The 16,536-nt window shown below is 37.8% G+C and overlaps 1 protein-coding gene across 3 annotated transcripts in view; it reads right to left on the bottom strand.

Moving 5' to 3' along the window:
* The window catches only part of ZNF280D (zinc finger protein 280D), a 241,826-nt gene that overhangs the window by 178,482 nt on the left and 46,808 nt on the right, over positions 1-16,536 (bottom strand). For all 3 annotated transcript variants that reach the window (XM_072962374.1, XM_072962375.1, XM_072962371.1), the window contains exon 2: positions 6,083-6,192. The gene's annotated coding sequence lies outside the window, so the exon portion shown is untranslated. The remainder of the gene's footprint in view (positions 1-6,082; positions 6,193-16,536) is intronic.

Below are 16,536 nucleotides of genomic sequence, written 5' to 3'. Positions count from 1 at the left end.
AGAGAGTACGGGCATTCTCTAAAAAATATGAGACAAATGAACTTACTTACAAAACAGAAACAGACTCAGACAGAAAACAAACTTGTGGTTACCAAAAGGGAAAGGGCGGTAGAAGGATAAATTGGGAGTTTGGGGTTTGCAGATACTAACTACTATATAAAAAATTGATAGCAAGGTCCTACTGTTTAGCACAGGGAACTATATTCAGTATCTTGTAAAATCCTATAATGAAAAAGAATATGAAAAGGAATATATATATGTACAACTGAATCACTGTGTGTTGTACACTAGAAATTAATATAACATTGTAAATTAACTATACTTCAATTTAAAAAAATAGAGTAAGGGGATGCTTTTTTAATGGGATCCCTGCAAAAGGCAGGTGAAGGACTTACACATCAAAGGTGAGGGATGAGGGACTTGATCAGATACGGAAAGTGATCAGATATCAATAATTGGGGATCTTTACTACTAAACTCACTCAGTAAGGACTCTTGTTAAAACTGGTCTAGGCATGTGAAGACAAGACAAGACTACAATGGTAGCCTGAGAGCTTGCCAGCCCTTCCTCTTGTTCAAGAAAAGAAGAGACGTTTTTCTGTCCTCTGAACAATATAAGTCCATTTCTTGTTCAATCTCCTTCTGTTCGTTAAGGACCAGCTGAACTATCTGTTGGGACTTGGTAGTAGAGGATATTTACTGGATAGTGCAAATTATCAGGCATTTAATAAGGGGAATTAATATGAAAATAAAAAGAAAAGCAAATATTAATGGTTGAAGCAGACTATATTTCTGAGTTCAGAAATCAGAAGATTCCTTGATGTTGAGCTCAAAGGATCTTTAGATGGTGTAGAAAGAACAACAGTGGCAATCTGACAGATTTCCAGGTTTGCAATTTGAGGATCGTTGATGATGGCACAGACATCCATGTAACAGTCGTGGTTATTTCCCAGGGCAAGCGTGGAGCACGTGGAACATTCAGCTCTCTTCCTGAGTAGCCACCACAGCAGCTCCAGGCATGAAGGTGGCCTGTCTTCCAACTTCAGCTTGCAAAGACAGCCAAGACTTCCAATAAGGAAGTGGACAGTCTGGCTTTGGTTCTCAGCAACACCAACTTAGGAAAGTGGGAGAAAAATTGGAAATGACAAGTTGGAGAGTTGTAGCAAGATATTGGAGGAAACTGGAAGAATCCAGGATTTAGTAAGGACTGACAAAACGTGCAAGATGGCAGGATTTGGTCCCATTTACAAGTAGATAACAAACCTCAAAGTTAATAAACAGGGCTACAGTCTGATAACCCACAGGGATATGCTACAGTCTTCCACTGACACATGAGATTTCTCTCTACACCTACCCTTTTTTTCATTATTCTTAAGTCTGTTCTCATTCAATTTGGCCTATTATTTACATAAGTGCAACAAGAAGAGTAACCGACCACATAGATCTCTGAAAGTTTGCTCTGCTGGAACTCTTCACAAATAACCTCGAATTCGATTTTTAAAAAGTTTTCAAAGCCAGGAAACCAAGCCAAGAACTTGCCACCATGTTTCATCTGTAGAACCTATATATTTGGGTGCATTTCTCTCTTCCCTAGGTCCCCAAAATATCCTAAACTTCCTGGGCTTGCCGGGAAGTGAACTTCCTTATTCACCTCTAAGTTTTGGAACTCTGTAAACCAGATACTAGCCCCGTTTTCCCAAAAGAACTTTGTAAGCGTTGGCTCCATGAAGTCAACTTCAGTTTCATATATGATTCTAAGCATAATATTCTCAAATATGACATTCCAGTCAAAGCCTTGCTTATATAACCAATGTTTCCAATTATGTCTTGTTCAAGGAGGACAGATTCTTACTGAACTTACACAAATAATTATATTGCCATTAAAATGAGAATATTCAATAAGAGTTTCTGAATTCTGGAGGGATCAGACGGAAAAATGATAAATGTTTCACTTCTGTTTATAAAAGTATTATCTTCTAAATTGTGAGTGATACTTATGAGAAAAAAATCCAGCAGCAGTATTCCAAACAAAGGCTATAATCATTGTCCATCAGTTCATTCAGGCTCATGCAATTAATTCTTATTCTGCTTGGTTGTAGGTTAGCAGTTTTATGAACCCATCAGATTCTTTACTTGAGCTCTGGAAATCCTTTCTCAGTTGAATCCCATCAGAAGCCTGTATCCCGGAGACCTATCATAGTCCTTTCCATGGGTCTCGGAGACAATCTCTTCTTGTTCAAGATAAAGCACGCTGGCCAATAGCAGATTGCAAGTGCTTTTAAAGAAGAATCAGAGTTAAACAAAAACTATCTGTTGATGACAAAAGACTTAAAATGGCAGTGGTTAAAGATCTGATGACAATTCACTATAAAAATTATGCAGCTGACAAGGGAATTTGGTTATTTCTGTGGCATAAAACATTTAAAATAATAACTGGAATTATGACTGATAACATTACACCAGAATATATCATATACAGTGAGGGCACTGATAAATCTGATACAATATCTTGAACACTTACACTAACAAAATTTTATTCATGCAACTATAACCTAGAGAAAGTTAAGGCATCTGATATTTGACAGTGCTTTTCATGCAATGAACATATCAAATAAACCAAATTGGTTTTTGGCATCTCTCCTTTTACAAGATCAAAGAAAAAAATCCTTTGAGATTTTTCAAGTCATCTGAGAAAACTCAAACTCAGTTCAAAATGAAGATTTCGCCCAGGGTTTGATTCTGGGAAGGTAAAATTGTCCCAAATGTCAAAAGGTTTGAATACTTGGCTAAACATTATCCCAGGTTACTGTGAAACAATACTTAGCTATCTATTTAACCAAAGCAATGATAAAAAGAATTCAAAAGTAAATATAGGTGATAACATGACTATTTAAAAAAAGAGTTAGCTCCTTTAAAAGTGATAAGAACTGGTTGTCTTAAATAATTAAGGACATTATAAAGGTTAGTATAAAGCTCAGGAAATTATGATGATAGGGCAGTATCCTTGTTTCCTAGGGGATGACTTATCAGGTAAAGAAAACTCTCTTACAATCTCTTATTAAGAGCAGACCAATAATCAAAAAAACTTTCTTATTTCAACAGAGAGAAAATCAAATTCTAGTTATACATCAAGGTACTTTTGAAATTAAAGTTTTTTTTTAAACCCTATAAATAAATTTATCCAACCTTAGCCAACTTTGACCACAGGAGATAAGATTTCTTTTCCAAAATTCCTTTCTTGCGAACCTTCTACAACTATTTATATCTGTTCAGATTTTGTCTTATATTTTCCTCCTTTACTTGATGACAAAAATACTATCTTGTTCCCTTAACAGAAACCCATCCTACATACGTTGTATACTTTTTTCTTATCAGAAATAAAATCTACTGTCCTTGCATACTTTTCATACAAAGTTGTATCCCTTGATCCTTATTGTTTCTAGTAGTTTTATTTACATATATTGATGATAACATTTAACCATTATTAGCCTTTTTAATTTTATTTTGGGGGGGGAGGTAATTAGGTTTGTTTGTTTGTTTTTAGAGGAGGTATGGGGGATTGAACCCAGGACTCATGCATGCTAAGCATGTGCTCTACCACTTGAGCTATACCTTCCTCCACCTTTTTTTTTTTTAAACAGAGCAAACTACAAAGTAAACAGTTGTGAATTGTCTGTCATATACCACCACTCTGCAGCAGACTAGTAAATTTTATGAATATATCCTCTTACAATTGTTATAGGTATGGGTTTCCTGATAGTGCAATTTTTCAATGTGTCAAAAAGAAGATGTTTATTAAAAGACTCAAATATATTTAGCCTCTCTGTGCCATATAAAAATAAGAAGCCATACCATATGACCCAGCAATCCCACTCCTGGGCATATATCCAGAGGGAACCTTAATTCACAAAGATAACTGCACCCCAATGTTCATAGCAGCACTATTTACAATAGCCAAGACATGGAAACCACCTAAATGTCCATTGACAGATGACTGGATAAAGAAGTTGTGGTATATTTATACAATGGAATACTATTCAGCCTTAAAAAATGATAAAATAATGCCATTTGCAGCATCATGGATGTCCCTAGAGAATGTCATTCTAAGTGAAGTAAGCCAGAAAAAGAAAGAAAAATATCATATGATATCACTCATATGCGGAATCTAAAAAAAAAAGACAAATGAACTTATATATGAAACAAAACAGACTCACAGACATAGAATACAGACTTGTGGTTGCCAGCGGGGAGGAGGGTGGGAAAGGATAAACTGGGAGTTCGAGATCTGCAGATACTGACTGGTATATATAAAATAGACAAACAAGTTTATACTGTATAGCACAGGGAAATATATTCAATATCTTGTAGCAGCTTATGGTGAAAAAGAATATGAACATGAATATATGTATATCCATGTATGACATTGTGCTGTACACCAGATCAGAAATTGACACAACATTGTAAACTGACTATACCTCAATAAAAAAATAAAAATAAGATAAAAATAAGAAGCCAAAAGTATATAAACTTAAACTTGTGCTTAGTAATTTAAGGTTTAGTAGTCTCCCCTTACTTAGAAGTGATCTAGATATTCAATGACTGTCTATTACTTAGCACTTAACTCTAAGGTTGCAAGTTACAAAAAGATTTTGGAAACTATTTTTAGGCACATTATAACATTAAAGAAAGCTGGACATCATCTCATTATTTCCCTGTTAACTATTTTCACAGCACATGCATGTTAGGCAGGCATCCAAAAAAATGACAAAAGCAAAGAAAGGTAAAAAAATCAAATACAAAATATATGTTAGTATTATACTTAATGCTGATAGCTCAGAATACAGCTGTTTTTATTAAGCCAATGATATTAAACTAGTCTTATTTACCTAAGATTTTCCTAAATCACATAAACTTGAAAAGCATTTGGGTTAGCTTCTATATTTCTGAGAATTTAAGCAATATTTAATACCTATAATAACTTATTTATCTCTAAGTCAATCAGAATAGAGCTCCTTTTTGAGATTTTATAAATTAATTTGGTAATATCTTCCAGAAGTAGAAAAATATCACATATATATGAAACATGCAGACATAAACATACAGACAGACGCAAATGTCGACCATAAAGTTTCATTCTAAAATTTTAGCCATGAGTCAGGTAAACACAGTAATATAAAAACTCAGTGGTTTATATAAAATAGTTGGCTCTTACCTTTGCTCCACTTTATATTTTTTATCCAAATTTTATTTCTGGGTAACAACAGTGACAGATGGAACAAGTTACGCTTATCTGCTCAATATGAGGGCAAAGGCTCTTTTTGTGGAGGAGATTTAAAGATACTCTTTTATCTTGATGTGCAGTTTCTTTTGGAGGGTCTCCAAGTCTCTTGAGAGTCCTCAATGGGGACAGAGGACCTAAAGTTCAAGTGACTCTAAGGAAATGAGAGGCTGAAATGGGAAGGGAAAGTCTCGCAGGAGTGGATAGAGAGAGATGAAGGAAGTAGGGGCTTGGAGGCAGTTTTTATCAAATGATTCAAGGGAGCTGAAGGGAAGACTGAAGATAGTAAAAAAGGAGAAAGGAGGAATAGATGCAATAGTAAAGGAGAGGTCTTAAAGGAATCAGTTTGGGGAAGTCACTGAAGTTCTAAGTTATCCTTAGTAAAGCCATTCCTACAAGAAAGGAGGTGGACATAGCTAGTGCTGCAGTGGTGGAGCTTATAGTCAGCAGGAATACGAGAAGGGGGTTTCAGTCTATGCGAAGTCCCTGTGTTCTTAACTAGCAGTGCCTTGTAAACAAAGGGGCCTGGGACCTGGGACTCCAACCCTGCTTCCAGAGTAGAGGTCCCCCAAAAAGCCAAGAATTTTCCACTCAAGGGTCAGGGAGTATGTATCTTTACTCAAAAAGATCCAAGAAGACTTCCACCCAGGAATATTCTTGCTTAAACAGATACCTTTCAACCAAAGACTCCTGAGCCTCTAGCCCAGCCTCAGAAAGTATACTCAGAATCTTAAAAATCAAAGTCCGTCCTTCTCATGCTTCAACAGACTGCTGTCCAGAGCACTGGCTCAGGAATCGCACTTACCAATGAATCTTGAGTCACTCAGGAATGAAACAAAGGCTTCAAAAGTGCATGCCTAGGGTTCTGGGTGAAATGTCCAGAGGTCCATGATGAATTTGATCCTGTCTGCATCACTGTTAAAGAAAAAAATTATTCAGACACTTACTAAATCAGTAAGAAAGACTTTATTCAGGACTATGGCAGTAAGAATACTGCAGTAGGGGAGAGATTACAGCAAAGACAGCCAAGGATTTACAGCCAAGGATTTACAGCCAATGAACAGAGTGGGGGAGTCAATGGATGGAAGATTACTAAGAGGAGACATCAAAGGTAAGGGGCTTCTTACTACATCAACTTAATAGGATTCTCGCTGTATGTAGGCCAAGGTGATCAGATACCAAGAGTGGGAAATGAGAAATTTGATCAGACATTGAGGGTATTCAAGATATCAAAAATAGCAGGATTCTTACTAAACTGGCTTAGAAGGATTCTTGCTAACACTGGGCTAGACAGGACGTGGGTCAAGGTCGAGACCTAGCAGAGAAGAAGGCTCTGAGGATCCAGACTAAAGTTTGGTCAAGGAGAAGGTCTGTCACGTCCATCACTAGTACTACATACTTTTACAGAGAGTGACCCAGATACGAAAAGGTAAGAGTGGAAAGGAAGGAAGGAAGGAAGGAAGGAAGGAAGGAAGGAAGGAAGGAAGGAAGGAAGGAAGGAAGGAAAGGTTTGTAAAATTGCCTGCAAACTCAGGCTATCCTGAGTGCTGCCACATACTTGGGAGGTAGGAGATAAATTTGATCTTTTGAAACAGCCAATAGGGTTTTAGGGCCAAGTCTTAAAAATAAGGAGGGGATCAATCCAATTGAGTAACACAGCTATGACTATAAAGCAATGAGCTGCTGGTTCCTGTGTACTTCATGAAGAGGGTGACCAAACAGCCCATTTTGCCTGGCACACTCTCAGTTCTAGGACTGAAAATCTCCCCAGGAAAGTTTACCCAAGGCTGTCTCAGTTTTAAAACTGAAAGTCCTGGGAAACCCTTCAGTCCTGGACAAACTGAGACAATTGGTAACCCTATTTGTAAAAAGAGCTCTGAAGGTACTTCCAAACAAGAAGTTCCCAAATAATTTGACTCATGGCACATGATGAGCTAGGTAAATGGCTTTCAATTTAAGAATTGTTAAAAAAAAAAAAAGAACTTAATTGACTTAGTCACATATTATATATGAAAATAAATATTAATCCTAACTCCTAAACAAAATTTATACTGGGAAAAAAGATATTCAAATTTGCTATTCATTCATCTGTAAGCTACAATAAATGTAGTTACTATGTATAGTAACCAAAGTGTATGTTTGTGTGTGTGTGTGTGTGTGTGCGCACGCGCATGGTCTTCCATGGGAAAGCAATCTTCTCTAAACACTTATCCTCTTCTCTAAACCTTAATTCATCTGTCTTTTCACTCATTTTCCCAGGGGATGTGTCGTTCCTTTTGAAGGCTTTTTCCCCCCAAGTCTGAAGATGCATGAAAAAGATTAAATGGCAAAATTTTGCTTAGAAAGCTCTGCTATTGCTGCTGCTTTGATCAATCAAAACACCTTATGGTGACATTAGTTTACTCTTTTAAAATCTATTTTACATGTTCTTACATTTGTGTGAGGACCTCCCTCCCTAAGAAGCGGGGACCAGGCAGGCTGGGAGGAGACTGGGTAGTTAGGAGCCTGGGATGTGGCTGAGGCTCACTGGAGATAAAGAGACGGAGATTCAAGAGGAAGCAACTTTGGGAGAGGCTGAATTTAAAACCACTTAATGCCAAAGTATTCAACTATGAGGAAAAACTGGGAAAGCCATTGAAAACAAGCAAGTTAGAAATAGAGCACAGAGGTAGAAGCTTAAAATTTTTAAGGCTGTTTTCTTGATTTTTTAATAGGGTGCCAGCAGCTTCAGCCTGTTGATGGTGAAAGTTTTAACCATGATTTTTGCTCGTCCTCCACTGCACACTCCACTAGATACTAGATTGTGTCGTCCAGTTTGCTGAAAAAACTTTACATGTGCAGGTGGATTCTGAATGGGGGAATTTCATGTGTCTGCTTCTCTAACTGGCATCCTTTCTAATGGACAAAGTAGCAGAGTTGGCTGTGACAATTCTGGGAATCCAGAACCTTTCGTAAGATAAGTTGGTTCTTCTAACTCAGTTGTCAGAGTAAATTGATGGGTTTCTGAGTTGAGAGCAGGGCCTCAGTAAACTGGGCTTGTAGAAACTGGTGGAAACAGACTTCATCTTTACTTTTAGTAAGAAAGAAAGAGCAGCCAGAAGACCGTATGACAGTTTCCCATCATCACATTCACGAATTTTTGCCTTTCCTCCCATGATGATGGAATAACTGTCCTGTAGTGTGGATCCTCTTAGACATCATGACTTGAGCCCTGGATCCTCTTACTCATTCAAAGACTTTCCAACATCCACTCTCTCCAGCATTTCCATATCTCCCCTATTAGAAAAATCCCATCAGCATATAAACATGCTATAATATCTCATATCTCAAAATAATCCTGTCCTCCTTGTAATCTATGGCCTCCTCCAAATATCCACACCTGCCTCTCACGTCCACTTGCATCACCATTTCTAAAATGAGTTGTCAATTCTCAGTGTCTCCACTGCCTCACTTCATAGTCTCTTTTCAGTCTTCTCAAATCATGTTTTCCTCACTACACCTCTAGTGAAGCCACTCTTCTCAGGATTACCAATGAGCTCCATCTCTCCAAATCCTCTGAACAATTTCCAGTCCTCTCACTTGAACTCTCAGCATCATTTGACTCAGTCAACTACTTGATTTCTCCGTCAATATACCACCTCGTTCTTCCTCCTTACATCCCTGGCTAGCTTCTTTGTCCACTAGCTCCTTCCTTTTATGCCCAATTTTTAAATTTGTTTAAACTGCTTCTGTTCTTAAATACATTCACTCACTTATCCAGTCCTGTGGCTTTAATTTCTGTCTCCCTGTCAATAACTCCCAGGTTCACACATCCTCCAGCTCTGACATATCCGCTGAGCTCCAGATTTAACGTTAGATGTCTAATAAGCACTTCAAGCTCAACATTTTAAAGTAGAACTTGATCTCATATGTAAAACTCTCAACTCCAGAGGTGTTTGGTATCAGCACTCCAGGTGATGGTATCAGCAGGTGGTATCAGTAGGAGATGTTTAAGCCTTGAGGATGGAACACTCATGAATAGGCTTAGTGCCTTTATAAAAGAGGTCCAGAGAGACCCCCTATCTTCTGCCATGAGAGGATACAGCAAGAAGGCGCTAGCTTTGAACCAGAAAGAGGGCCCTCACCAGAAGATGACCATGCTGGCACCATGATCTCAGACTTCCAGCCTCTGGAACCACGAGCAATAAATTTCTGTTGTGTGTAAGAAACTCAGTCTGTAGTATTTTGTTAGAGCAGCCAGAATGGACTAAGACAGTCCAGTAGCTCAGGATATCAACTTAAACCATTTTATTCTTCTTATTTAGATATAATAAAAATCCAATTGTGTCTGATTATCTATTGGTGATGGCTAAGGCGGCACTGGATGTCTTCAGAATTCCCAGCAAGATGATTTGCAGCATTGGTAATGTAGTCTTCCCTTAGGGTTCTATGGCTTCCAGGATTGAGTGTGAAATGGTAAACCCAAAGAGCTTCAAAAAGGTTACCTTGAAGCAAACTGAGCTTCTGAACCTATCTTAGTCACTCTAGCCTCTTTGACAAAGTGATTCTTGTTCCCAAGGAGGATAAGCAATTGAATTTTTCCAAAAGTCAATTTCCCAGAGAAGGAAACCCAAGGTGTGGAGGCATAAGGGCTGGGTCCTCGTGTGGTCTAATGTTTCCCATCTGTATGGTTGGAGACATTCATGTGGGTTGGACTGGGTCAGGTAAGTTAAAGGAAAGTTGGAAAAACTTAAGTAAGAATTATTGGAAGGTTCCATCTGCCTCTGTGCACCCCCAAAAATAAAAGCCCCCTTCCCTTTTGAGAATGTCAGTTATTATAACAGCCAAGGAGAAGAAATGTGCAATGAGTTTTGTAATAAATTCTAGGAATTGCTAAACATATTCGATGAGCCATGGTGATCCTAACTCTAGGATCATAAGCCCTTGAAGTATAATACAGGTATCTTGACTTTGAAGAATACAGTCCAGGAATTCCTCCATTTTCTTGGACATGTACTTTCCAGAATTGGCCTGCAGGTGGTGCTGTAGCCCACAGAGGACTGCATGGACAAAAGACTAATGGGATGTTGGAGGAAGATAAGTGTATTAGAAATTTGTCCAGTTAGATCTGGCCTCCTTGAACCCAGATGTGGTTCATGCAGCACAAGAATATAAGTAGGGCACTGCACAAACAAAATGACATCAAAATTTGCAAGACTGCCCCTCTTCCATTGATCTCCAGCTCTCAGACCAGTAGGCTGGAATAGCTACAACCTCCTCCACATCCAAGCAGGTGATAAGAGAAAAACTGCCTTCCAGATAAGCACCGAATGACCTTCCTATGTGAGGTTGCTAGTGCCTTTGAGGAAAGGGCATCTATGAGTTAAGTGGACAATTCTGTCCTGATGCTGACTCCTAGGCTCAATAGATCAGGTCAGCATCCCCACCCCAACCCTTGCCATGTACTCCACCTCTGCTAAAGCTTATGAATATAGCTGCTGTTCATAAGTGGCTTGGCAAGAAGCCAAACATATTCATAGTGGAGTCACAAATTCATTCACTGTGCACTTACATGTGCAAAGAAAATGCAGCTTTATTTCTCCATAACTCATCTGCTCATCCATGGGAAACTGGGGAAAGGAACCCTAAATTTATCCCATTCAGTTAAACTTAGTTCAGTTTAGTAGTTCAGACCACTCTTTTATGTTAACTCTCTTTAATTTCTTTAGAGAAAATGTTAAGTATTTCTAATTTTCTCTCCATCTTTTCATTCTCCTTAAAGAAAGTGTCTGTGTGTTTTGGAGTCCATAAGAGTTTAAATGACCCATGACAGCAGGGATGGTATTATCTGGATCTTCACTGGTGGATAGTGGAGTGGCTGGATTTTCTGTTCTCTGGTAACCAGTGAAGTGAAGTTTTTTTGGTGTGGCTTTTTTAGATGAAATACTACCTATCTTTGAAATGTGTAGTTCTGGCCTTCTCAAAGTGCGTACTCGGCTAAGTCTTTGTTTTAACTAGAGCCCTCTGACATACCTCTGTGCTCCCAAGACCTCTGTGTCTCATCAGAACACATGGGACTTGCTAGGTCACTTGTACACAGGTCATGCAGGTCCTGGAGGGACGGCTCAAGTTCATCTATCAACACACTTCCCACTACACCTCCTCACCAGCACTGCTTGCCAAGACTCTGGCCCCTAGCCTTGCCTCTTCTTTGTCTTCCTTATTTCTTCCATAGTCCCTTAGAACTGGAAGGCGCAGTCTTTAGGCAATTCATTTGTTCATGTAATGTCTCCCTCGTAGGCTACAGCAGTGAGCCTCATGGCCTAGCTTTCACAGGTGGAAAGAATATTTTCTCTAAACTTATGAAAAAACACTGATTTCAGTTTCCCCATCTAGTTCTAGATATGCCTTAAGTATGAATTTAGAAAATTCTGGAGAAAGTCTAATTTTAATTCTTGATACAGAATCCATACAAAATATAATCAAAGCGCCAAAAGTCAGAAATTACTCTGTTGTTCAGATCTACACACACTGCCCAATTTAACTTTAAACTGAAAATAACTAAAATTAATTAAAACTGCGAAATTCAGGTCCTCAGTCAGACTAGCCACATTTCAAGTTCTCGGTAGCCACGTGTGGCTAGTGGCCACTATACTGGACACAAAGATATAGAACATTAACATCACTGCAGAAATTTCTATTGGACAGCTCTTCTAGAACTGTACCTCTCCCTTTCCTGAAGCACTAAAGTGCGTTTTTTAGATGGAAGTTTCCCATTAGAATAAATTTTTCAGGATACGGCACTATATCTAAAAAACTAGTTTTAAATAATTACTCCTAATGGTTGTTGCCCTGGGCTCCTAAGAAACCGAGTTAATCAATAAGCCCCACCCACTTCTCCAAGGATAAGCAATGTTCTGTTTCTCCTGAAGAGAGGCTACATAGTGTGTACAGCCTAGTGCAAACTAAAAATTTTGAAATATTTTTCAAAGGCTGTTTAAAATTTCAAGACAGCAATAGCAGAATATTAATCCAAGTACTGACTCTTCTGAGTGTGGGGCCCAGGGTAACTGCACAGGTCTCACGCCTATGAAGCTGTCTTTGTTGCAAGATAATCGCACCAGAAAGAGAAATCAAGGCAGATCTGTGGGCTCTCTGGGGAATTTACTCAGAGTGGCAATGCCAGGACCCGCAGCTGCGCTCGAGATGGCCAACCTCAGAGGTTAACTCAGACAACTGCCCAGGGAATGCCTGTGGCTGGAGGGAGCCACCTAGCCAGAAGGAAGTGACAGGAAATACGGGCCCCCACATGTTGTATTGGAAAGCCCAATGCTGGAAGACCTGGGCATGCCAGCTGCTTCCAGCTGGGTATGTTTCCATCAAAGCCGGGAGCATGCCCAGCCAGGAAGGCTGAGATCTGCAGGGCAATCATTTTAGAAACTGCTGGAGGACAGGGGAAAGGCAGTGCCACGGGAACTTCAGCACAGCCAAGGATGTCAGTGTTCCCCACTGGACTATGGACATAAACAGAGCATGGTGTTGAGGAGCTCCTGCCTGGGGCAGGGCTTACCTCCTCACTCTGAGAGGCAGGTGATTTGATGGACAGCCAGAAAAATAGCCACTCAGAACTTCAAAATGAGTCACCAATGCCAAGGAGCAAGACAGAGACAAAGGATCTACTTGTAAATTGATTCAACAGAAACTGAGGAAGACAGACAAAACCAAAAAAAGATCTGAGGTGGAAGATAAGACTTGGAACCTGTAAATATTCTGTAAGATAAGTAAATTAACTTCCACAGCTTTTCGGAGGATAACAGATTGGTATCTACACATGGAAATGCTGCTTAAAATGCAATGAAAATCAGTTTTTTAACAAACAGCTAAGTTCAAAAAGAAAGAAGAGGTTAAAGAATGAAGAGATAAAACAAAGCCACAATGGGTTCAGCCTAAGTTGACCCTCTGATTGATTTGATGGTCCAAATAGTCCTTGTTCAGGGTTTTCTTCAGTGCCTTGTCTCTCACACTGACGCCCAGCCTTGGGCAGAGAGGCCTGGCCCTGTGCCCAGCCCAGGCTCTTGGCCACCTTCTTCAAGGTTCAAGTTCAGAAGCTGAATAAAGGATCACCCTGAGCTCCCCGAGATAGATTTTGGGAACCCAAGAGATGTCCTTGGATGAAGACCCTGAAAAGCTATCCCTGCCATGAAAAGAGAAGTAGAAAAGTCCAACCCCTTAGCTTGGGAAAGCAGTGTGAGAGCCTGTGGTTTTAATTCTCACAGGGGACTTTTTCATTTTAATCCTAGCCCTAAGCAGATAGCAAACTTCCAGGAGAAAGAAAAGGGGAGAATGAATTTTAAAAACTCAATCAACCTAATAGAAAGTAGAGAATAAACAAAAAGAATTAAAGTTAAAGAATGGTAAATAGAAAACACAATGTAAGTGGTAGAAATAAGTCCAATAGGCCAATAACCAAAGTACATACAGATATTAACATATTGAAATTCTTTACTAAAAGACAAAGATTCTCAGAAAGATTTTTAAAAATTCAATCATGTACTACTGCTTATAAGAGACACACTTAAAACATGATGACAGAGGGGCCATTATGTAAACAGATGGATAAAATGTACTAGAAAAATATTAATAAAAATTAAACTAATATAACAACATCAATATCAATTTTTAAAACTTTAAGGCAGACAAAATACAAGGGTAAGTAGAATAATTTATATTGAAGAAATAGTAATTTTGACACTCAAATATATATGTGTATGTGTGTATAAATCTATAATCATATTTATAGAAGCTGTAAACAACATAAGTAATCCTATACTTCAAATTGAAAGAAACACATTCTTTCTAGCACACACGAAATATTTTTTAAAAACTGACTATGTCAAAAAGCAAATTTCAAACAAATATCAATGACCCAAAATCACATAAAACATTTTTTATAACAACACAGTAAAGTTAGAAATAAATATAATAGTTACACTGACCTATTCATTTTAGAAACTTCTAAATAATTACAAAGTAAGGGAGAAAATTTTATGGAAATTACCAAATGTTTAGCATCACTCAATGCAAACACTAGTACTACAATGCATGGTATGCAATTTAAGTTGTATTTAAAAGGAAATTTAGAACGTCAAATGCATATAATAGAAGAGAAGGAAACATATAGAGAAAAGTCAGGCAGAACAGAGAAAGCAGAAAGAAAGAAATAACAAAAAAGAAGAGAAATAGATGAAAGAGGGGAAAATCAATAAGGAATCAATAGGTCCAAAGGCTAGCTCATTCAGAAGACTAATATAATAGACAAATCTAGCAAAACAAATTGAGGGAAAAAGAGAAAAAAAGTAGGAAAATAGGACATGACTATAAATAGAGTCAAGGTTTTTAAAAGCAATAGAGAAGACAATGAATACCATTACTGACACTAATATGATTTTAACAACTTAAAGAAATAGACAGTTCTCTAGAAATAAATCACTAAAACTGACTTGAAAAAGAAATGGCTATCTGTGCATTTATTTATACCTATTAAATGAACTAAATCTGTAATTTTTAAAAACTGTACCCATTAAAAAAGAACCATGCCAACCAAGTACTTACTCAAAGAGGTGAATCTTACCAAATCTTCAAGCTTATTTCTTATATTAGACAGACTTTTGCAACAAAGATAAACCTAGAAGAACCCCTTGCTTCATTGTATATGGTAAAGTATATTATTGATATCCAAACTGGACAGAGACAATTTGAGAAAATAGTTGGCTATTTTCACCTTTGAACACATGTGTACAGACACTTAGAATATTAGCTACATAAATGAAGCAATGCATTAAAAACACATCATAATAGAAAAGACAAATATAATAAAATGTAGAATCTGGGTGGTGGCTATATGGGTGTTCACTGTACAGACCAACTTTTCTGTATGTTCAAATTTTTCATATTAAAAATCTTGGGAAAAGTAACAAACGATCATTGTACACCTGCAAGCTCCAAAAATATATCATGACAGAATCCCAAGGAAGGTTAAATATTGAAAATCTATCATCATAATTCATCTCATTAATACAGATGACCAATTTATAAAAACACAATTTATGAAAAAAAGAAGAAAAACTATTGGAAACTGGGAATTTATCACTAATTATCCTGATAGAGTGTTGTAAGATTGGGTTTGGCTGGGAGTGGCAGAAAACTCCAATCTACATGGAATTTTATTTCTCTCCCATATAAAAGACTGGTTGGGTGGCCCAGATCCAAGTTCTTACTATCATTTTGTTATGTTTTGTGTGATCTTTATTCCTAAGATCAGTTCAAGGCCAATACGATTGCTCTAATCCTACTCATCACATCTGTATTCCAGGTGGCAGGAAGGAGCAAAGGGGAAAGTGGTTATGTTTCTCCTTTAGGGATATGACTGGAATTTACATATATGAATTCTATGTACACCGCAATGGCAGAAACTAAGTAATGTGCCCTCACCTAGTTGGTGGTGGCTGGGAAATGCAGGCATTTTTCTTGACAGCCATGTCTCCAGATAAAAATTTAAAGATTCTACTGAGGCAAAAAGGAAGAACCAGTTTGGGATGGAATAAGGAAACCAGAAGTCTCTTCCACAGGCATCTACCAGAAACTTCTGTGTTCACCTTAGTGGTGAAATGTTCCAAGTGTGCTCTTTGGAGTCAGGAACAATTCAAGGGTGCTGATATCACAGCTTCTCTTCAATCTCTATTGTATTGTATTGTATTGTAGAGTCCTAACCAGCACAATATTTGGAAAAAGATTAAGAATTAGAAAAAAGGAAAATAAATTCATCTTCATTTGCAGACTATAGAATTATTTACGTAGAAAATTTCAAGAGAATTTGTGGGCAAATAATTCAAACAAATAGGAGAATTCATCATTCTGGATTCATGTAGGGTATAAGAGAAAAAAAATTTATTATATATATTATCTCTCATTTATAGTAGATATCTAGGCAAAAAAATCTAATGAAATATACACAAGACCTATTTGGAGAACATTACAAAACATTACATAAAAGATGCACTAGATACATGATAAGACACAGAGGGACTGAAATATATAGCTGTGTAACTCCAGTAGTCCCCGCATGAATTTATAATGGATCTATGAATCATTACAGCTCCAATCAGATTCCCAACAAGACTTTTCATAGAATTTAACAATTCTACCCTAAGTTCATGTGGAAGATTAAGGAGAAAAAACTGGCGAAGAAATTTTTGAACAGAAAACTAAGGGCTGGAGTCT

This window comes from Vicugna pacos, chromosome 6, assembly GCF_048564905.1.
Source record: "Vicugna pacos chromosome 6, VicPac4, whole genome shotgun sequence".
NCBI lineage: Eukaryota > Metazoa > Chordata > Mammalia > Artiodactyla > Camelidae > Vicugna > Vicugna pacos.
This window is presented reverse-complemented; position numbering and strand designations above follow the sequence as displayed.